Raw genomic sequence first — 23,426 nt, forward strand, 5'->3', positions numbered from 1 at the left:
TTAAATTAGGAGTTTGTTGAGGGCAAACTCTTACTTAATAGCGAATGTGTCCCCTAATCTTAAGTGTTAACATTCAATTTAAAATAAAAAAAAATATTCAAGATGTTTGATTAATTATTGTGTATTTATTTTACTTAATGTTAACATGTTATATAGAAGTATCAGAGTGCCTAGTAGTTTTTTTTTTCACCTAACATTGGAGGTCATCAGCAAAGAAACTGAGTGTGTTTTTTCTTATTTATCTAACGGGAGTTGCCATCAGTTTGCAATATGGCTCTTTACACATTATCTACCCAGGGAGAGAAAGTGGCACAAGGCTTGCAGAGCTCCTCGACCTCTGATATCCGTTTCATGACCCCCTGTATGTTAATTCGCAGCTGCCTGTCATAGGATACCACCCACATAATCTGTCTTGAGTAGAGTGTTCTGAATGCCTGCCCTGCATCACTGTCACTCCTCTGACCTAAGTAGTAGTAAATCAAGCTTGTCTACCTGTTTGAAAAATTATTATCAGTCCCATCAATCCTTTGACCTATGCTCTGAATGTGATTGAATGGTAAAACCAGGGCCTTAATAGGTCAAAATGAGGTTCGTTTATACTTCTAGGTTGCATGTTAAACGAGAAAGAGGCTGAAATGCTCTGATCTACAGTGACATGATTGGAAGGACTGAGTCATCGGAGTCAATCTGTGTGTTGACAGCTGCTCTGTGTTATAACACTCAGTGCACGATGCTGCTATTTTCACCACTATAGAGAGTCTGGAACTGAGGAAGCTCCTAAATCCACACTGAATGCTAAATTAAACCTGAGTAGCAGAGCATAAACATTGTTTTAAAGGGGATAGTTCACCTAAAATTGAAAATGGTCAGTTTCTCATCCTTATTGCATTCTATTTTGCATGACTTGATTTCTTCTGTTGAACACAAAAGGAGATATTTTGAAATGGGATCAAGTGTTGTTTTAGACACCATTGTTTTTATCTTATGGACGAAAACGGTTCTAAAGAGTATTTTGTGTTCCACAGTAGTAGAAAAAGCATACAGGTTTAGGACTGAATGACAGAAGGTTAATTTTTGGATGGTTCATCTGCCAATTAATGTAAGGGGATTGATTCTGCAGGAATGAGCAGCATTTGTAGATGCGGAAGAATCTTATTAGTACTGGATGTCTGTCCGAAGGCCAGCATGCGGGCAAATTAATGGCCAGCAGCTCTGTCACATTCCATGGGCTTTAGGTTGAACCACTGAAGTGTTTTTTTCTCTCTCTGAAAGGGCACACAAAAGCATAAGACTTCTTTCTGAAGCAATAGTTAAGAAATTCTGTTTCAACAGTATTAATAATAATCTGAGGACATCAGTTGGAGTTTAGGCCAACGTTTTTAGCTGATAGTATTAAACATTTAGTATATATTAATTGTAAATCTAAAGAAACATTAATGGTAAACAATCTGTTAATTCTCATATAATTTAGCTTGAAATTAAGTAATGTAAGCTATAATTAAGTTTTTGAATGTTGACTCATTAAAATAGCTCCCATCATCGGCTGTTAACATACAGTAAATGGTACAGCAAGGCATCGTATTTATATTTGGTTTTCCAGGTGGATTCTCTAATCACAACAAAGCAAGCTCCCTTACATCTGTGACAGGCATCTGTGAACATTCACATGTTCTGCTGTGAAGCAAAGAAGTTGGCGTCCTGGATTTGGTCTGACTTAGACACTGAATTTAGATATTTCTTAAATTTGTGAATTAAAAATTGTAGAAACTGTAAAATAGTGCTACTGTTATCAGTATGTATGGCGGTCTGGTTGGAAACATTAAATTTAGAAGAGATAGAGAGAAATCGAAATGGAGAGAAGTGCAGGAATGTTCATCTAAATCCCAGAAAATCACTTTTTAATTAAAACTTCTTGTTAATGTGTAGAAAGGCTTGATTAATGATATCCCCTTTTTCAAAAAACAAAAACACTTAACTAAGATTTAGCCAGTGTCTCATTGCTTAACTAAAAGAGCAATGTTTAAAGTGCCAGTGTTGACACTTTTCAGGAAGTCATATTAAACTGGGATAGTATTTTAACATTGAGAAAACCACACACTTCACCTTTAAAAAGCTGTCTTTATGTCTCAATTTTCTTTTTCCCTCTTGCACACTCTCTCTCCTCGGATCAGGATCGAGTTTGCATTATTAATGCCTGGCGGAAGACAAAGACAACCAGCCCATAAATCAAGAGCTTCTTTTTCTCTGACAGTATGATTTTGAAGGAAAAGAGGAAGTCCTTGTAAAACCATAAAGAATAGACTGTCTACCTTGTATACAATTCACAGTGACTTACAGGAGATAATATAAAAAATGATAGCATAGTGTCAGGTGGCCACTATCGATAACATAAAGACACCTATGCTGTTTGGTTTTTATAGTTCAGCAGATCTATACATTTTCTAAAGAAAAGGTGATTTGTGCTCGACTGTGTAAACTATGCTAGGGAGTGCTAGAGAAATGTTATGTCCGCATTATTTATATACTATTATAGCATTTTCTAATATTTTGAACTGACTTTTATTTTTGAATTCTCCGTTTTCATTTATGTGCATCACCGATGGCTGATAGACATCACAATGTTGCGCCGGCATCGTGATTCCCTCACACTCCTCCCTCCTTTGGAATGCACAAGCGCTTTTAAGTTTCACTGTCACTTTCGAGATCTGCAATCGCACGTACTGTTTATACTATGGAGCGGCAGTACTTAACACACATTTGACAAGATTATATGTTTGTCAGTGTTAATGAGGATCTGCAAATCAGTCGCCATCGTCCTCAGTCATATCTCCTTACACCGTGTCTACACCGGACACGACAGTTGTCGTGTGGCGCTGCACCGTATCAGCTAAAGACTGTCTACACTGTATGCCACGAAGCAACTATTGAAAATCATTTGAAATTTCTGTCAGCACGTCATAAATAGAACATGGCAGCAATTGACTGTCAGGGATTTGTGGTGGCATCCAGTGTATACAGCATCACTTATTATAATGAGTTCTATTGCTTTATCTATAATGAATCTCCATTATAGACCAGTGGTTCTATAGTATTTTGTCATGCTGTGCCGCTCGCATCCAGTGTAGACACAGTTTTAGGAATCATTAGTTGTTTTCCCTTATTAGGATTCACGCTTCGGGCACCCCGCACCCCCCATGATGACATCATCCTTCATGATGTTTTACTGTAGACATCGCCCAACCCTAGTCATAATTGTACTAATTTTAGTACTTCAGTGTAAACATTATATGTATTAGTTGCTTTGTCAACTGTTCTAAAAAAATTTTTTTATCTACTATTTATATTTTCATCTGTTTGAAACAGATGATACAAGTGTACAGTTTTGATACAGTTTTGTTGTATTTATCATGTCCATTGTTACTGAGCTCCTCTCAGATGGGCAATATCTAAAGGACAGGATTTCAAAGAAATCCCTAAAGCCATTGCTTCCAGGAGGATGCAGTTTAGCATTCTGTATCTGAGCATGAAAACAGCCGTTTTCTTTTTTCTCTCTTTCTCTTTCTATTTCTCTTTCTCTTTCTCTCCACTCCCTGTGGCTCTTCGTAGTCTTTTCTAGATTATATTGTGCCTTTGAGAGAAAAATAAAGTGGTATTGTCTAGAGTCTAGTATTGTTGGAAGTAGAATTTGAAATGAAAGCTACTTACTTCAGTGGCCGTTTGTTGCATTGTTCATTTATTAGATTCACATGCTGTTGAATGAGATGTCATACTTACAGTGAGGCAGCACAACACTTGTCCTCTGTGTCTTTCTGCCTCTCTGTAAAAAACAAAAAAATGGGACTTGACCAGCTCAGAAATGTAGACGTAAAGCAGCACTGAGGCAAACTATGTTTCTCTGTTAGCAAGATCAGCACTGTAATCAGAGCTGTTCCATTCAAGCGTTTAGCATTGTAAAAGTGCCATTCTAACCATGTACTTTAATAAGTGATCTTAAGTGAATGTAAACAGTTGGGGGAATATTGAATGTGTGTCAGTATAATGCACCCGTGCATTAGTTGCTGTTGTAAGTGTCGTTAATGTTAATCAAGCAAAAAAAGAAAAAGATAGAGTCTCTCACTGCTCTTGACTGAATGACTTTAGTAATCTAAGTTTATTTATATATATAAATATATATGCTTGAAAGAATGAAGAATGTGGTAAGTTGTTATAAAGAATGCTTATTATATAACTATTGGTATTTCATTGAATCTTAAATCTAAGTGTCTATGTTGCATGATAAAACCTTAACATCATACCTATATAATGAATTATTTTTATAAATGCTTAAAGGGGTCATATGATGCTTTTTAAAGATCATTATTTATGTATGTATATGTATATGTGTATATGTATATATGTATTTAATGTATACATGTATACATGTGTATATATATATATATGTATATATATATATGTATATATACATATATTATATGTATATATATATATATATATATATATATATATATATATATATATATATATATATATATGTATATAATATATGTATTTGGTGTAACAGAATATGCTGAAATGCTTTAATGTTCGAAAAACACATTATTTTTCAAATACTGTATATTATTGTAGGTCCTCTATGCCCCACGCCTCTCAGATGGGTCATTTTCTACAAAGTTCCTCCTTCCGACATGTGCAGTCATCTCTGATTGGCCAACTGACCCAGTGCATTTTGATTGGCCGATAACCACAAGTATTTGTCGGAAAGGTAACACCCCTTTCCATAATCGTGAGCTTCATCTTTAAAAAATAACTGTAAAGACAGTTAATAATGTCCTTATTTTTACCATCAGTTCAAGCTCGAAAGTGTAACAGAGTGGCGTGACACACAGTGATGAAGCTCGTATGTGTTTGCAGTCCATAAGCCATGGATGGTTAAGACATTTGACAAGTCAGTAACACTAACTGCGGTTACTGAAACCACGCCTTTTTTCTTTGCGCATTTGGGCAACATTATGCAAATATTTCCACAAAGTGACGTAGAGATGTGGAGGCGTTCTTGAATGAGCCATTTTAGGAGGACATGGCAGTTTTAACTTTTATAATGAATATCTCTTTAGATTTGAGACTTTAGTCTTTGCAACTTCACAGATCTTTTTTATGAACCAAGTTAAATGTTATTTTAATCAAAATAATATGACTAAGACTAAATCGAAATTTCCTGAAAAAAAAAACAACAAAAAACAACGAAATATGCGCATTTTGGAATGCTCAGGTAAGATAGAAATGTAAAATTAACCTCTGTGTGCACTCTTGACAATTTGACAGTTGCTTACTTTTATCACTTTCATTTTTCTTCTCATGCTGGTTCCCTAAGCTGGACAACCAATCAGAGTGATGAGTCTCACCAGCTGCCCAACTCTAATTGAACATGCTCACAGCGCCCCCTACAGGGTCAAAATAGTGTTGGCGACATGGAACATGCCGCTAAACCTGAAGAGAGCCTGATATTTGCAGACACTCAGCGTTGGTTTGCTGTGTCACAGCCTTTATTTTAGACCTCATTTGACTTCCAATGTATAAACAAAAATAATCTTAAAAATGTATTCTATTATAGTAAACACTTTTGTTAGTAAGAAACCACACAGAAAATGCCCTGGCAACTGCCCACAACACCTTAGCATTATTTTTTATTTTGTATGCTCAAGTACCGCTTTTCTAAAGAACATTTTGCTTCATTCATTATGACATTGCATGCTATTTGCTTCACATAAACATGTAATTATAATGTTGGCAATGCAAAAACACAGGGATTTTATTAAGTCTTTATTTTCATTTGCATTTTAGCAGGCAGCTGAACTGCTCTTGTGTTGATTGTTAAGTTAATAAGCAGAGTGTCTTGAAGGGATGTTTCCTGCGTCTGAGTGCAGTATTCTCTGCTACACTAATGCTGTTTGCTCAGGTCATTGATGCCCAGCCATGCACAGAGCAGAACCACAGGAAATAACAAGGCACTTCTGCCGCCAGCGCTGCTTGATTCGATGTGTGGCGACAGCCATTTGAAAAACAGTGAGTTCATAGGGATTCATTCTTTTTGCTTAATTGAATAATTATAGAATATGTGCCAGCCTACTTTTCATGTCTCAGTGGCTGACTGGAATTCAGGAGACCCTCATGGAGGATTTGTGTGTTCACTAACCCTCTCAGGCCCTGTACGGCACAATAATGAACAGTGTCTAAAGTTTGAGGGGGCTTTTTGTGAGAACAAGGGTTCAGAGAGGTTCATTTTTTCACCCAAAAAGGAACATTTTGTCATAATTTAGTCACCCTCGTGTTCTTTTAAACCTGTATAAGATTTAAAAGTTATTAATAAACTTGTACTAATAAAATGCGGTTTTTAATAAACATTTTAAAATGCATTTTAAAAGCACACACGCACAGAAAAAAAATAGCCATTTGCCTTGTTTCTGTATTTGCCATAAGCAACAATCAACATTAGTCATTTCTCGAGAAATGACTAATGTTGATTGTGCAGTACACGGTGCAGCAGTGAAACTGATATGAAACATCTCTGCTAGGCAGATGGAAGCATGCCACATTGGCTTTATTGTGAGATTTCAGGTGAGGTCCTGCTCTTATCTCTGGTTCTCTTGTTCTCCTCCCGTTTCATTTCAGTTTCTAATGTTTGGAGATGTTAGCAATAGGGCAGCTGGTGTACAGTGCTGAAGTGCCTCGGGCCATCTTGCTTGGGAAAATTAAGGCAAAGCTAAATTAATAGGTCACACACAGTCGATCGATGTTGGCAGTGGGGAGTTCATGCATGGCTGTCCAACCTAAGCCATGTCACTTTGTCATTATTTGTTTGTATTTCTTTCTTCTTAAAGAGTGTTTGATATGGCACTGTTTTTTTCTTGTGTAAGCATATTAGAATAATTTCTGAATGATTGTGGGACTGAAGAAATGGCTGCTGAAGATTGGTTTATGAGATCAAACTTCCCCAAGCCATTACTGGCCGATACCGATCGGTAGCCAATAAATCGGAGCACCCTTAGTATTAATTTTTCTCACTTGACTGTATTAATAATACATAAATAATGTAGCTTTTGTAGGTATGCAAGAGTTCTTTGAATATAAGTGTTACTTTGCAACCCTCTACACACACCTTGGCAATCCAATCGCCATTGCCCCATACATTTTTTAGTTTACTCGCCAGACTGATATACTATTTTACACACACACACACACACACACACACACAGACAAACACACACACATGATTCCAATTAGCTTATCTTTTTAAATTGGCACAGCTTCTTAAATCTTAGCTTCTTAGTCAATCAAGCATTATATAATGGTATTATGATAACTAAGCACAATTTAATGATAGAACTAATGATTATAACTAAAACTTGGTAGCCATGTAAAAATGCATATTTTTCATTTTAACTGATGGTGATGCTCAAGATATTGTTAGTCCTTCAGGGTTTCTGTAAAAAAATAAAATATTAGTTATTATTAAAAGATGATACTACTACTAATTCTACTACCATACTAACAGTGTTGGGCAAGCTACTTGGAAAATGTAGTGAGCTAAGCTACCAGTTACTCTACAGTAAATAAAGCTTCACTACACTGAAGCTACCCCCCTGGGAAATGTAGCAAGCTAAGCTACATCAACAGTAGCTTGCTACATCTAAGCTACTTTTAAAATTATTTTTTTATGTTGAACATGTATTATTACAAGTCAATGCTATCTCAGTGCTCAAAACTGTCAGTTAAACAGATAGGCAGGTGTAATTGTTTAGTTTAATTGTTTTTGGTGTTCCATATCAATTTGGCAACAAAAATTATCAAAATACATGTAATTAACAATGTGCGCACAAGTAAGTGTATGCACCTGTTGTATGGGCATGCTTAATATACTGTAGGCCTTTGTAGAACAAAATGCAAGACCTCCAAACAGTACCAAAAAAACAAACAAACAAAAAAACGAATGTGTACGAGATTATTACACGTAGGATATGGCCAGGCTGGACCCTGTTAATTTTTACAAGCAGCATCTGAAAAAATATTTTCTCTCTGTTATCTCGGTCAGTGTCATGTACTTGTCGAGGTACGGCCACGGCGACTCACTCCTCAGGATTAACTGTTCTCCGACCTCATCCTATGCCATCATTTCATCAAATAATTTTTTGCGTGACTGGCCAAGGAGTGGTACCATCCGGAGCAGAAGGTGGCGGTAATGCATCATAAAGATGGTTGGTTGCTATCCACCGTAAACACGAACAAGATGAAGTGGCGCCGTCGCGTCAATACTGAGCAAGGATCAGCAATCTTAGCAGTTGTATTTGAGTTTGAGCTTCAGAAATGCTTGGGAAAATGTAGCTTGTGTGGAAGCTACCGCACTACTTGGTAAAAAAAAGAGCTTCGCTACTGAAAAGCTATTTGATTCAGAAAGCAGAGAAGCTACGACCAAACTACTGAGAAATGTAGTTAAACTAGTAGCTTCGCTGCTTGTAGCGACGCTACTGCCCAACACTGTATACTAACAATACTAACAATATACAATGCATTACGGATTGAAGGGGCCGCTGGGTTCCTGAATATTTATCATGTTGTCTGTGTTTGGTCAAACGGATTTGCTGAAATCAAAACAGGGATGTAAATAGATGAGCGCCAGCCAATGAAATTTACATTTGTGCATTAGTTCCGCCCCCTACAGGAGAAACTGACATGTATTCTGTTTGCTCTAAAAAGCTGAATAATTCTAAATGAATGTAATTATTTTGACAAGAAAACACAACAAAGAATATAGGTTACATGTAGCACGTAGATTTAGCGTGGTAAACCCTCTCTCTCTCTCTTTGCATGTGTGAGAAACAGCACTATCAGCAAAGCAATGGCAAGTTGTGCGCCTTCATACAGAGTTTACAGAGCGTCAAATACAGGTGTGCTGTGCATCCATTGACATGAATTGAAAAAGTACATATCGGAGAGCTATAGAGAACTCTGAAGCGTTCAGTGAGTGTTCAATGAGTGAAAATATATATGTGCTAAACATATAATAGCCTCGAACACACCCATTGGCGATTAAAATCTAAGAATTTATTAGCCAATGGCTAACGATAGACATCATTTAGGTGCCCAGAGTAAAATTTTTGTCGCAATGTAGAGGGTTGCTATAATAGAAACTCATTTCTACTATTTATAGTCTATAATATACTGTAAATTGGTATCTGTAACCCTCTAAACATACAAGAATATAGAATGTGACGAATACATTAATTGAAAAGAAAGTGTCTTGTTATAAATCCAGTGGTTTGTAATCTATCTCTATTTTGAATACTCATTGAGGAAAATTGTGCAAAAGTCTTCTGGGAGTCGAGAATGACCGGAGGGTGTCACGACTCTCTTAAAGCCGTCACACATACTGCATCATTGATTTGATCTGTGTCATTCACTCGCACTCACACACAGACAAATATGCATGTGTATTAAAGGAGGACAGAACTAATGGTATTTGTAAGGTTACAGATTAATACAAGATAGCAGTAAAAAAGATGAACATGCGGTAAAAGTGCAGAGTCAAACATCCGTCTCGTGCTGATAACTGAGCCTGTTGAAGCACAGGTCTCCACACAGGATGAAATACTGTTCTTCTGGCCTTCTTCCAATGAAGAAAGAAAACAGGTTTGCAGTGAAGAGTGGTAAGGTGGTAGAGGGCTGGAAATGTGATTAGACTGTCAGCAGGGCGGTGAGCAGACGGATGGTAATGCTTAAAATGGAGCCCTCATGTTTCCTAAATATTCTTTGGGAGAGGCTTTATGGGGTAATAAAGACTGCTTGTTTGTGCCATAACTATTCAGGTCACACATGCACATGCTTACATGATATTTATTTTAACACATATACTTATTCTTTATTATTGCTAAATTTTGGATTCTGTGTGAATTTTATGCTTCTGTTCTTCTACATTTACAGGTGCTGGTCATATAATTAGAATATCATCAAAAAGTTTATTTATTTCACTAATTCCATTCAAAAAGTGAAACTTATATTTCAAATGTAAAATATATTTCAAATGTTTATTTCTTTTAATTTTGATGATTATAACTGACAACTAAGGAAAATCACAAATTCAGTATCTCAGAAAATTAGAATATAACTTAAGTCCAATACAAAGGAAGGATTTTTAGAAATCTTGGCCAAGTAAGAAAGTATGAAAATGAAAAGTATGAGCATGTACAGCACTCGAAACTTGGAAACTTGGGGCTCCTTTTGTCTGAATTACTGCAGCAATGCGGCGTTGGATGGAGTCGATCAGTCTGTGGCACTGCTTAGGTTATGAAAGCCCAGGTTGCTCTGATAGTGCTCTGATAGATTTTCTATGGGGTTAAGGTCAGGCGAGTTTGCTGGCAAATTAAGAACAGGGATACCATGGTCCTTAAATCTGGTACTGGAAGCTTTGGTACTGTGTGCTGGTGCTAATTCCTGTTGGAAGAAGAAATCTGCATCTCCATAAAGTTGGTCGGCAGCAGGAAGCATGAAGTGCTCTAAAACTTCCTGGTATAAAGCTGGACCAACACCAGCAGATGACAAAGCATTACTTTAATCAGAGCACATAACTTTGGACCACTCAGCAGCAGTCCAGTCCTTTTTGAAGTGAGACGCTTTTGACGCTGTCTGTTGTTCAAGAGTGGCTTGACACAAGAAATGCGACAGCTGAAACCCATGTCTTGCATACATCTGTGCAAAGTGGTTCTTGAAGCACTGACTCCAGCTGCAGTCCACTCTTTGTGAATCTCCCCCACATTTTTGAATGGGTTTTGTTTCACAATCCTCTCCAGGGTGCAGTTATCCCTATTGCTTGTACACTTTTTTTCTACCACATCTTTTCCTTCCCTTCGCCCCTCTATTTTATGTGCTTGGACACAGGGCTCTGTGAACACCCAGCCTTTTTTGCAATGACCTTTTGTGTCTTGCCCTCCTTGTGCAAGGTGTCAGTGGTCGTCTTTTGGACAGCTGTCAACTCAGCAGTCTTCCCCATGATTCTGTAGCCTACAGAACTAGACTGAGAGACCATTTAAAGGCCTTTGCAGGTGTTTTGAGTTAATTAGCTGATTAGAGAGTGGCACCAGGTGTCTTCAATATTGAACCTTTTCACAATATTCTAATTTTCTGAGATACTGAATTCTTGATTTTCCATAGTTGTCAGTTATTAACATCAAAATTAAAGAAATAAACATTTGAAATATATCAGTCTGTGTGTAATGAATGAATATAATATACAAGTTTCACTTTTTAAATAATAAATCAACCTTTTGATGATATTCTAATTATATGACCAGCACCTGTATACTGCAACAATACAGACACACAGAGTTGCCTGTCCTCATGTCTTCATGTAAAGCAGGGGCAGCTGTGAGGCTGGACAACTGATGAAGTATTGTATTGTAATTTAAGTCTTGCTTATTGTCACAGTACAGGGTTAACAGTAGTAAGTTCTCATTTTCTCTCTTAGTTACAGTGCAAGAGTTAGTTGAAGTGAAATTAGATGTCATGGAGTGGTCAATCAGCCTCCTGGTGAGCTGATAAGCACTTTGAGCCTTTGGTTCTTACCCAGACGTGACCTATAATAGTAGGTATAATGAAGCTGTAAAGTGTTACTGCTTTGCCTTCAAGTTAGTAGATGCTGGTTTGAGTTCTTATTTATTTTACTGTAACACACAATTATTTGTCAATTCATCCTGATACCAATAGAAATTCTGAGGGAAAAAAAAAACATTTTATTTATTTATTATTATTATTTTTCTTTTTTTCTTCATCTTATCTTTGTGGCCAATGAATCACAGTTGAGTGTTGGGAAGTGGAAGGAGTTTTTAACCATAACTATACAAAAGCATATTTTTGTTAGCTTACATTTTTCAGGTGTGAGTAGAGTGTCTTACTTTCACCTTTTGTGTGGCAATAGTAGCTACACACACTGCATAATTACAGGTGCTGTGTGATATTATCAAATGTGTGGTACTAAAACAACTTCAGCATTTCACTTTTTAGTACCATGGTTATTGTCAATACTGGTATATTGTGACATCCCCGTTGCAAAGTGTATATATATATATATATATATATATATATATAATATACTTTTTATTTTTTTATTATAGTGATATATAATGTTCTCAAGTTTTTTAAACCCTGAAGAGAGTGAGCATTCTGCTTGCTCTGAAGCTTTGTGATGTCTTAATGTTTAATCCATGCTGACTGCAGCAGGAGATCGAGAAGTGAAAGTTTGAGTCTGATTACAGTGAGGAGGGTTGAGACAGATTACCTGTCTCTGATTGCCAGTGGAGTGGGCTGTCTCTCTTTCTCCCGCTTCCTGTTCCCTTGAAATTTGTTACGCTGGCACAAAAACCTGGACAGACTTAGTGCACATCCCCCACAGTGCTTGCCATGAGACTTCCTTTGTGTAAAAGACTAAATAGAGGACGATAATTGAATTCTTTCTCATTTCGATTATATTCATTCAAAATATTTATATATTTTTGGAGGACTTTTAAACCTAATCTGCTGCTTTTCTCCATTAGCTTTACTGATGTGTATTGTTGAACCAGTCCATACTTGGGTGTCAGTAATCTATAACCCAGCACTGGGGTTGTTGTTGCCAGCTGGAGGTTCTACTGATCTTGTGTGCTCTGCCCACTGCCGAGAGGAGCACAGCAGGCATTGCATTGGGCTGCCTGGGGCTCCTTGCTGCACCGGCAACAGATTTCTCCACGCCTGCTCCATCTAGTTTTGTCCTGGCAGCAGTGCTTTCTGATTAGCTGTGGCAGCTGTGGACAACAGGGAGGTTCGCCCAGCTGGCACAGGTACCTGATGTAGCAGCTGCTCTCAATAAAGAGCTGCTGACACCAGCTGGCCACTAGAGGACAGTGGGAGAGACAGTATCATCACATAGCCTTACACACATGTTGGTTTTGAGTTTGTTTATAGAGCAGGATGACCTCACTGATAATTGTTTTTGAATATACAAAATACAAAGTAGATGTGTATGGAGCCAAAAGAGTCTCAATAAAGATAAATGCACACACTGCATTCACATATGCACACATAGGATTCATACATGCACACACATAATTCATAAATACACACACAGGATACACAAATGTGCACAAAATTCACAAATGCACACAAAAAATTTAAAAAGCACAATAAGATTCAGAAATGCATACAAAATTCAGAAATGCACACAAAATTCAGAAATACACACAACATTTACATATCCACTCAAGATTCACAAATGCACAGGACAAGATTCAGAAATGTATTTCTGATGCACACACACATACATCTTGATTTACAAACTGCTTGCGGTCTGTGAACTTCACTGCATTTGTGTGTGAATTTTGAGACTCCTCTGACTTGACTCAACACACAAATGCTTTTTTTAAACAGGGAATGATCTGCAACCAATCAGATATCTCCCTTGTTTTAGCCAATCACAAGAATGCACCCCACGTGGGGGATTGTTTACTTATAAGCCAATCAGCAAATGACTCACTTTCCTCAGCGAACGATTCACTTGACTCACGCAGCGAACGACTCCCTTTCCTCAGCGAACGACTCACTTACCTCACGCTGCCGGCGACCCACTTTGCGCAGCCGGACACCCACTTTGTGCAGCAGGAGACTCTCTTTCCGCAGCCGGAGAGTCACTTTCCTCTCGCAGCGAACGACTCACTTTCCTCATCGAACGATTCACTTTCCTCACGAGTCACGCAGCGAACGACTCACTTTCCTCAGCGAACGATTCACTTTCCTCACGAGTCACGCAGCGAACAAATCACTTTCCTCAGCGAACGATTCACTTTCCTCACAAGTCACGAATCGAACGACTCACTTTCCTCAGCGAACGATTCACTTTCCTCACGAGTCACGCAGCGAGCAACTCACTTTCCTCAGCGAACGATTCACTTTCCTCACGCAGCGAAGTTGAGCAAATGACTCACGATCCTCCTCATGCAGCTGGAAACCCACTTTTCGCAGCCGGAGAGTCACTTTCCTCTCACAGCGGACCACTGACTCTCTCTTCATGTAGGGACCGAATATTATAATTAAAGTGACTTCTATATTGCATCCAAAAGAACATTTATATATATTTAAATATTCAAAAATGTGTATTTTTTTTTTTTTACTTTCATTAAAATATTTCAATAAAATGAAATAATTGCCTATTGCAAATTTATGAATCCATGGTTAACTTTTTTTCTGCAGTCACTGGGCTATATGTATTGAGACATTTTTTTATTTATATTTTGTAAAAAATAAAACATAAACCTGAATTGTAATCTAAACATCTGTATTTTCATACAATTTCATAAATAAGTAGGCTATAATATGCTGCACCACAGGCATATCTTGCTGCGTGAATGCATTCATGTGATTGGCTTATAAGTAAACAATCCCCCACTGTGGAGTGCGTTCTTGTGATTGGCTAAAACAAGGGAGATATCTGATTGGTTGCTGATCATTCCCTGTTTAAAAAAAGGCATTTGTGTGTCTAGCCAAGTCAGAGGAGTCTCAAAATTCACACACAAATGCAGTGAAGTTCACAGACCGCAAGCAGTTTGTAAATCAAGATATATGTGTGTTCGCATCAGAAATACATTTCTGAATCTTGTCCTGTGCATTTGTGAATTATGAGTGCATTTGTAAATATTGTTTGCATTTCTGAATTGTGTGTTTATTTCTGAATTTTGTGTGCATTTGTGAATTTTGTATGCATTTGTGAATCTTCTGTGCTTTTAAAATTGTGTGTGTGCATTTGTGAGTTTTGTGCGCATTTGTGTATCCTGTGTGTGTATTTATGAATTATGTGTGTGCATGTATGAATCCTTGTGTGTATATGTGTGTGCATTTATCTTTATTGAGACTCTTTTGGCTCCATAGATGTGCACTGGGCTCATGTGCAGGACAAAAAAAGATTCAGATTAATTCAATGCAAACTGAACATCTCTTCTAGTGCCTTTCTGCTTTTTGTTGTCCCTGGAAATTAAGTTTGAAAATGTTCACTCTCTTATACTGTATGTATCATCTTCAGTTATTTGCTGTGGTAAGTGCTTTCTGCAGTACGAGCAGTCGTGTATGTGTATGTGTGTGTGTTTGTGTGTGTGTGCATTGGCCAGCGCTGACAGGAAATCATTAGTGCTCTCTGGGAGGAAAGGTGCAGAGTGACGCAGCTCTAATGGAAGCTAAGGTTGTTGTCTTCTCTGCCACAGACCCCAGGGGAGCGCCTGGAGCGTCCATTCGCCTGTCTGTCTGTTGTCCCCTGCTCTCTGCCTGTCTCCCTGTCTCCTGCTCCCTCACACTTAGTCTGTCCCTTGCTTATTTTAATGCACATCTACTCTAGAGCTCAACCACCATGACTTACGCCTCTGCTTTCTCTAGTTTAGCGACTCGTCACTCTGATCTCACATCAGTTTGGCTTTGCTCACCTTGATGCAACCCTCACAAGTTCATAGATTTTCTGCTTTTGGATTAGATGCTTTTGGTGTTGGATGTCTTGAGGCAGTGCTGTCTAGTTTACAAAGCTTCATCTGACCTTAGATCAGGTCTTCCCCTCCATCTGGAAGCTGCACAGTCATATAGGACAGGTCTTTCCCCTACTGTGAGCTAAACAGGTGTTTGGTTATTGCTCTGTACCTCTGTGGTTTGACGGTTTATTATTGTGCGTTAGCCTGGTAGAGCACGTGCTTGAAGCCTTGAACAATTGCCTCTTCCTGTGATGTTGCCAACAAATAGTTTTTCTTAAACCGCCAATAAAAGGAGATTGGCAGAACAGAGCAGAACAAAGAGATGAGCAAAGAGGCACATTACCTTTGAAGAATCGCTCACAGTCAGGCCATATGTTGAGAATAGATCCTTATGGACATCTTTAATATTTACTTTTTTAGCTTTTTCTCCAGAAAATTCAACTCATATATTGAGAATTGTCTCTTTGAGACTGCATGACATTGCATTATTTGATTTTTAAATCAGACTGTGGGTTATTAAAGTCTTGTCATTAAGTGTCAAACGGATGGCTTAGCCTGTCAGGATGTTTGACAAAGTCCCTGCAAACACATGATGCCCACTTAAAACTAGCATAGAGATTTACATGAACTGCATTATTTGTCGTCTTCTGTGTGAAATTTGAGATCATATTAAAGGGGGGGGTGAAATGCTCGTTTTCACTCAATATCCTGTTAATCTTGAGTACCTATAGAGTAGTACTGCATCCTTCATAACTCCAGAAAGTCTTTAGTTTTATTATATTCATAAGAGAAAGATAGTCTGTACCAATTTTTCCTGGAAAAACACGAGTGGCTGGAGGCGTGATGTGTGGGTGGAGCTAAAGAATCACGAGCGCGAATAGGCTTTTGCGTTGAGCGCGTCTGGAAGCTGTGACACCGTGAGGACAAAACCAACCAAAACAAACCATGGCTAACAGTCAGATTCAGCGTATATTTATGATCCAGAATCAGATCCAGAGGCTGAAATTTAACAAGAGCAGCATCAGCAACAATGTCTCTATGTGGTATGTACTGAAACTGTATATATTTGCTTAGCGGTTTTGGAAAATGACTAAGTTCCACTTTGTCGTCTTTTATTTTTTTTAAGCTGTTACGTTACATGTGGAAAGTGCAGTTTGATGACAACATCGCATGTTGTTTACTTGATGTGCTTACACACTGATAGCTAAGTTAACAACACAGAGATATTTGAAGCAGTTTTACTCACCCCATGCGGTTCCAACACACGATCGTGACCCTTTTTCGTTGAGACTGCATTATCCTTAAGAAATAAACGATGTGCAAACCCGGCGTTCGAAATGCAGGGGAACAAACACAAACACTTGCATAACTCCGTTGATGCTCTGTAAAAATACACTCCATCCACTGGTCCCTTAATGCTGTTTCTCTTTTGGTAATCTGTGCAGGGTTGTCTTGCCCTGGCAACCAAAAACACTCCTGTTGTGACATTTCGCGACGCTCTCGCTCTGATCAGTGAATGTCTCTGCTGTGCTCTGCTATACCGGAGCGCGCGCTCTTCCGGCAGAAGTGCCCTCAGGACCCATATAAGGAAATTCCGCTCCATCTAACGTCACACAGAGCCATACTCGAAAAAAACTTTCCGAAACTTGTGACAAACCGGAAGGAGTATTTTTGGATCAAAAATACTCCTTCAAACATACAATTTAATTTTTTAAACTTTGTCCATGTTTAGCATGGGAATCCAACTCTTTAACAGTGTAAAAAACTCAGTATGCATGAAATAGCATTTCACCCCCACTTTAACCCTAAATCCTATTGTATCGTATTTGAAATGTACATTTCTAAGGCTTCTAAATTATCAACATGATCAAAACTGCCCAAAACCTCAGTCTTCTGTCATCTGATTTATACTTTCTTTGAGCAGGTAAAAGGCCTTTTAGTGTAATTATAAAAATGTATCTAAAATCTATAATTTATAACTAGTAAGATAATCACTTTCTGGTAGACAATCACTAGTTTTTGTATTATTTCTTTATAATCCATACATCGGATTATCATGCTTATGTGTATATCTTTCAGTCATTATTGTATGACATTTCATTATATGTTTTCCTTCCGACTAGGCATTTTAATATCTGCTTAGTGATAAATATTATTGGGAAATATTGAGTGAGAATATGATACTCAAAATCAATACATAAATAAACTGTTCTATTTCAAAAAATGTCTGACTATTATTTAGTATGTCAGGTTTTACAGGGTAGAGCTTATGAATAATTCTGAATAGATGAACCACTATTATCATAGTGTCAGATTGCTACACTCGGTCAACCATAACCAGTCATAGATAAGGCTAATGAATTACTGTACATTAATTGGCAGCAGTGTTTTTTATTATTAATTTGTTAAATGAGATTGCTGTTGCTACCTATAAAAGCATTAAGCTTACAATTGATTTTATAGACACTTTAGATTTATATGGTGCGATGTAAAAGTCTTCATGGTTAAGTAGAAAAATGAGTCTGTTACAAGAATAAGAGACTAGAGACAGCAGTTATATACTCAGCTAAGCCTGTTTTGTGCAAGACACATTGACTAAGATAAAAAACTGACTGCAAAAGCATTTTCTTCTAAGATCAGAAAGGTCCACTCAACGTCTCAGTCATACTGATAAGTTGAAGAACATATTAGGCAGAAAGAGCTGTGTGTGGTGAGGTTCAGTAGCTGTGTGAGATGGAGATGTGGGGCTGTTCTAATGGCTTGAGGTCAGTTAGAGTGTTAAGATGAAATGAAGGTAATGATGTGAACTTGATACAGATTCTCAAACTAGTTATGCTCACTGACACAGGAGCATGAATTATATAGTTTGTGAGTATTTTTGGATGCCTTAGCAGTATTTTTTTCATTTTACAGTCTTTCACCTACTCATTGTTTTGTGACAGATAAGTACTAAAAAAACCCCTGTCTAATCATCAAAAATGTATTATGTTTCCACAAAAATATTAAACAACACAACTCTTTTCTACTGTTATAATAATAAATGTTATTCGAGTGACAAATCAGCATGTTACAATGATTTTTGAAGGATCATGTGACACTGAAAAATGAAGTAATGGCTGCTGACAATTCAGGAATAAATTACACTTTAAATTATATTAAAATAGAAAACGGTTATTTGAAATTGCAATTGTATTTTACAATATTGAAGTTTTACAGTATTACAGTACAGCCTTGAGCATAAGAGACTTCTTGAACTGTATTTCTAGCATTCCAACAATGCTGTCTCAGAACAATGATCTTGATTAGGGTGGGAACTGTAAAATCTGTGGTGGTCTTATACTGTTGTGTATTCAGTGAACAGACTTTCCATTTGTCCGGAAGGATAAGAAATAAATCAAATCCTTTGTACCACTGACTTTTGATCTGATGCCATGTAATTTAACACAAACTGTAGTAGGTGGTCTTCTTTTGCCTTTAACAACTGTTGGAGTGGTGCAGATTTTGAATACCCTTCTGTTTGATTTCATGCCATTATGACAGTATGATGAGCTGATGCATGTGTTTGTATGGAGCACCTGTCCCACGATGCAAGTGATGTCCCTTTTTTTTTTTTGTTGTTATAGAGCTGCGTGTGTGTGCTGTGAGTGCCTTTGCTCAACAGACTGACGATAAGACACTGAGGGGAGGAGAAGTGAAATAAGCTGCTTTATTCTACTGAAAATATGCTAATTAAATTCACTTAAGCGTCATTTCCCAAATGTTTGCACTCTTCTCTGAAGTAACGTTCGATTAGATTTTTTCCCCCCTTCCTCTGAGGTAACTTTCCTTTTATTTTTCTTTAGCTGCAGGGTTTTTGACTGCGACTGACATCAACTAATGTTTTTGTCCACCGTTCGAAGAGAGTCTAAATTTGTGTGTCAGCATACCGGAATTTAATGAGGTCAGAACTGCCTTTTTTATTAGTTTGTTCTATTCTCTGAGGTCCACTTATAATGTTTTCAAGACTTTTACATAAAAACATCATTATAGGCTAGTTTCTGTCCTGTTTTGACCCTATTATTTGTTTGCTCTGTTTGAATAGCTGTGGCAGATTGTAGATTCTGAAGTAAACACCCACTGCTATGATTGGCTAACAGTTGTGTATGTTTGACAGCCTACATCCTTCATAGATGGCTGCTGTGATTTAAGTTAAAAACGCATGAATACTCAGTACATATCAAACTATCTGTAATAACAGATAAAGCAATAGTGACCAGTTGCCAATATAATTGCCACAGCATCGTCTTTTAGTTTCAGTCTTTCTGAAAACTTGCATTGAATTGTGCTTTGTTTTGAAACAAATCTGTGGTAAAATTAAGTGAGTTCGTACTGACGCCATCTGGATCTTCATTAAAAATAGTACATTTACTCTCTCCTTAGGATCAGAAGGAACGCAATGCAAAGTTGTTTTTCCACAACTTGGCACTGCATAGTGTCTTGTTTTTGGAGGCATCTGTATCATTTGTTTTCTGCATGGACCTGCATTTGGCTCTCTCATTATTTATACTACATGTGTGAAACGGTGGGCGATAGAGTGGAATGGCCTTTTCTTTTTTGCGACATTAGGGAAATAGAACTAGGGTCTAATTTTATCGATTTGGTTAACCTCTTATATTCCTTCTTCAATTCCATCAATTCATTCAAACAGCTGATTCATTCATATAAATGAAGCAACTGTCTGTCTTTATTAATGGCTAACTGAATAATTGACATTGATTCATTGAAAAATGCTGAATCATTCTTTTACGAAACACTGTTGTGTTTTGCTTGGAGATGTGAGACTTTTCTTTGGATTTGCTTAGAACTATTTTCATTAGCGAAATTGAGCAGAAATGGTCAAAAACGTGTCTTAAATGTAGATCAGTTAATATTAAGTACTGTTGTATAAAATCAGTGTCACGTTTTCAATTATCTTGGTCGTGTGATGTTGCTTACCTATATCATATATTATGTAGAATATTAATCTTTTTTTTTCTACTTTAGCATGTTCGTTCATGTTTGTTTCTTTGTGTGTGCTGTTACGCTTAATAGTTTTGATTTCTCTGCGCGTCGGACAGGCTGTGCAAGCCTCAACTGACGCGACTGTCAATACATTAGCCGTTATCAGTCACCATTTACATTGAAAGTAATAAAATCAGAATCATTCTCTCCTAAGTTTCGGTCCTGCTTTAGTTATAATTTGTCATTGATGCTTTAATCAGGTTGTTTTTTTCAGTCAGGCATGATATGCATTGCTATGGACTTTATTTGGACATCTTTAAAGGCGTTGCAGGGCGGATCAAGAAGCCACACAGTTCAGGGAGCCATGGCAGATCAGGGAACTCAGGAGGCCATGATTAGGGCTGTCACTTTTAGTTAGAAAATCAATTGCACAATCGATCGGACCAACCAAAAAAAGGTTCGAAAATGAAAATAGGGAATCGACTATAACTACACTATTAATTTTTAAATAAATAAACAATTAAAAAAATATAAATGTAACAAAATTCACAAACAAGCAGAAAAAGAAAATAAAGAATTCCCAAAGTGCAGTATGCCTTGCGAAAGCTAGACAGAAAATACGCACCTATAAGACCCAGTGACGCCGAAAGCGACCTCTTATGCTGTTGTTCACACCAAAAGCGAATAGAGCGTCTGGCGCGAATTATTTCAATGTTAAGTTAATGTAAAGACGTGTTTAGGCGCGTCTGGAAGTCTCACGGTGTGGTAGATGCGAATTCGCCTCACTCGCGCATCTAGTTACAGGAGATTCTGAGTTATGAAAAGGACCATTGCAAGCTGACAGTGACAGGTAATACCCCCACCTTGCGCAGCTGTACCCGAGTGTCCCTGGGACATCAGTGCCCTCTGCATATATATTTTTTCGAGAATGTTGCACTCCTGTAGCTGTTTGCTATTCTGCACGAAACTTAATGCCAATAAATAAGAAATATTGCTGACTTGTGCGTTTCCAGCGCTCTTTTTACGTTCATCAATTATTTGATGTTGAAAAAGGAAATGTCTTTTTTTAGACATCGAAAATCGATTTTACAATCGATTCAATGAACACTTATGTCTTAAAAATTTTCACAAAAGTGACAGCCCTATCCTAGCTCTAGCCCTACTCTGTGGCCTTAGCTGAACCCCCCCCACACACGGTGATGGGCGCTCTGGAGTAGCTGGCACTTGAGGGTGCTCTGGAGGAGCAGACGCTGGAGCAAGCTTTGAGGCTGGACTCAGGATCAGAAGCCCTTCCTGGGCTGGACTCAGGATCAGGAACCCCTCCCAGGCTGAATATGGGAACAGGAGCCCACCCTGGGCCCAACTCAGAAACAGGAGCCCTTCCTGGGCGGAGCTGGGGATCAGGGTACTGCTTACGTGGCTACGTCGTCCTATGTTGGTTATAGGGCTGCCTTAGAAGGTATTTGTTTACAGTATGTTGACAGTGGCACAGCTCTCTTGAAACTGAGCCACTCAGTCTCTGACTCTTTGTACCAGCAGCATAAATAAAGCAGTCAGCAAAAGTAGTCTCCACAGCCCCTCGAGTTCTCCAGCGTGTATTTTTTTACTTAATTCTTTTTGCTGGAGGAAAGTGTGTGGTATGTGAGTATTGATTGTAATGTTTTGTCAGAGATGCAGGGGGCAGAAATATCGCAGTTTGTCCCCTCACAGGCCGCCAGTTTCTCCACTTTACTGAAGCCTATTATATCCACTCACTGGGCCATGGACAAGCCTGTTGTAAAACACATGACATTTACAGTACTGAGTCTGACCTCCCTTTGTGATTAATTCCTTTTGTAAGGGCACGGAGGGTCGTTTTTAAATCACATTCCTGAGATGGATGGGGATTCTGAACTGAGAGTCTTTTATTTGGGCTGGACTGACAGGGGTATGTGATGCACATAACTCACCTGCTACAGCGTGCCTGTCTCTAAAGGCCTTTCTCACACATGTGGGTTAACTCAGCTGCTTGTATCCAGGCTGACATTGTGTTTTTGATTTGTTACGGCTGAGTATTAAGGGCTTTTGTTCCCTGTAGGCCTCTCATGATTACATAATCGACTGCTTGTGATTGTTTGGTGCACTTTAAATGCTAATCATGTATTTTAATCAATACATGATACGTGATTTTTATTTACAAAAAAAAAAAAAGATGTAAAAGTTAAATATCATTTTTTGTTGAATGAATAATTTAGCTTAACACATTTTTTTATGCATGGATTATTTGTATTAATTATCATTTATTTATTTATTCAAATAAACAGACCTCGAGATTAGAGATGTTCCGATACCCTTTTTCTCTTCCCGATACCGATTCCGATACCTGGGCTCAGGGTATCGGCCGATACCGAGTACTGATCCGATACCTGGGTGTATATCTGTATATACAGCTGTATATACTACTAGCCCTGTGTAAATTGCTAGAATTCTTTTTATGGTGTGCTTCAGACAGATCCCTCAATAAAACATGAACAAATACATGGTGAACTACTGTATTTATTACAGTATTTTTATTATCTAACATGAATTTGACAGTATTATTTATTTTCATATGCAAAAAAGAACTTCAAATGCAGCCAAAAATCTAACACCGCAAACTAAAAAAGGTATTTAAGTTTTACAATATAACTGTATAAAAAAACTGCAACAAATAAGTCTAGGAATATAAAAAAAGATCTATTAATCAGATAATCTCTTTACAACAAAACAAGTAAAAAACAAGCAACCATCTAGGCATAATTATTATTATTATAGAGATGTATTATTATTACTGTAGGCTACAACAGTAGCTTTATATATTGTCAATTTACTCATGTAAACCAAACATTTATTTTAATGGGCTGCCATGAAGATCTTTGAGTGTCTGTGTTTATGATATGA

At 37.7% G+C, this 23,426-nt stretch overlaps 1 protein-coding gene and 1 long non-coding RNA gene across 13 annotated transcripts in view; one reads left to right on the forward strand and one right to left on the reverse strand.

The window, feature by feature from the left end:
* The window catches only part of LOC113053114 (peripheral plasma membrane protein CASK-like), a 153,528-nt gene that overhangs the window by 39,289 nt on the left and 90,813 nt on the right, over positions 1-23,426 (forward strand). The window lies entirely within an intron of this gene.
* LOC113053123 (uncharacterized) overlaps positions 1-23,426 on the reverse strand; it is a 92,089-nt gene that overhangs the window by 38,609 nt on the left and 30,054 nt on the right. Inside the window, exon 2 of the long non-coding RNA XR_003277166.1 lies at positions 3,775-3,817. This is a non-coding gene — a long non-coding RNA (uncharacterized LOC113053123). The remainder of the gene's footprint in view (positions 1-3,774; positions 3,818-23,426) is intronic.

The sequence above is a fragment of the Carassius auratus genome, chromosome 34 (assembly GCF_003368295.1).
Source record: "Carassius auratus strain Wakin chromosome 34, ASM336829v1, whole genome shotgun sequence".
NCBI classification, from domain to species: Eukaryota; Metazoa; Chordata; class Actinopteri; order Cypriniformes; family Cyprinidae; genus Carassius; species Carassius auratus.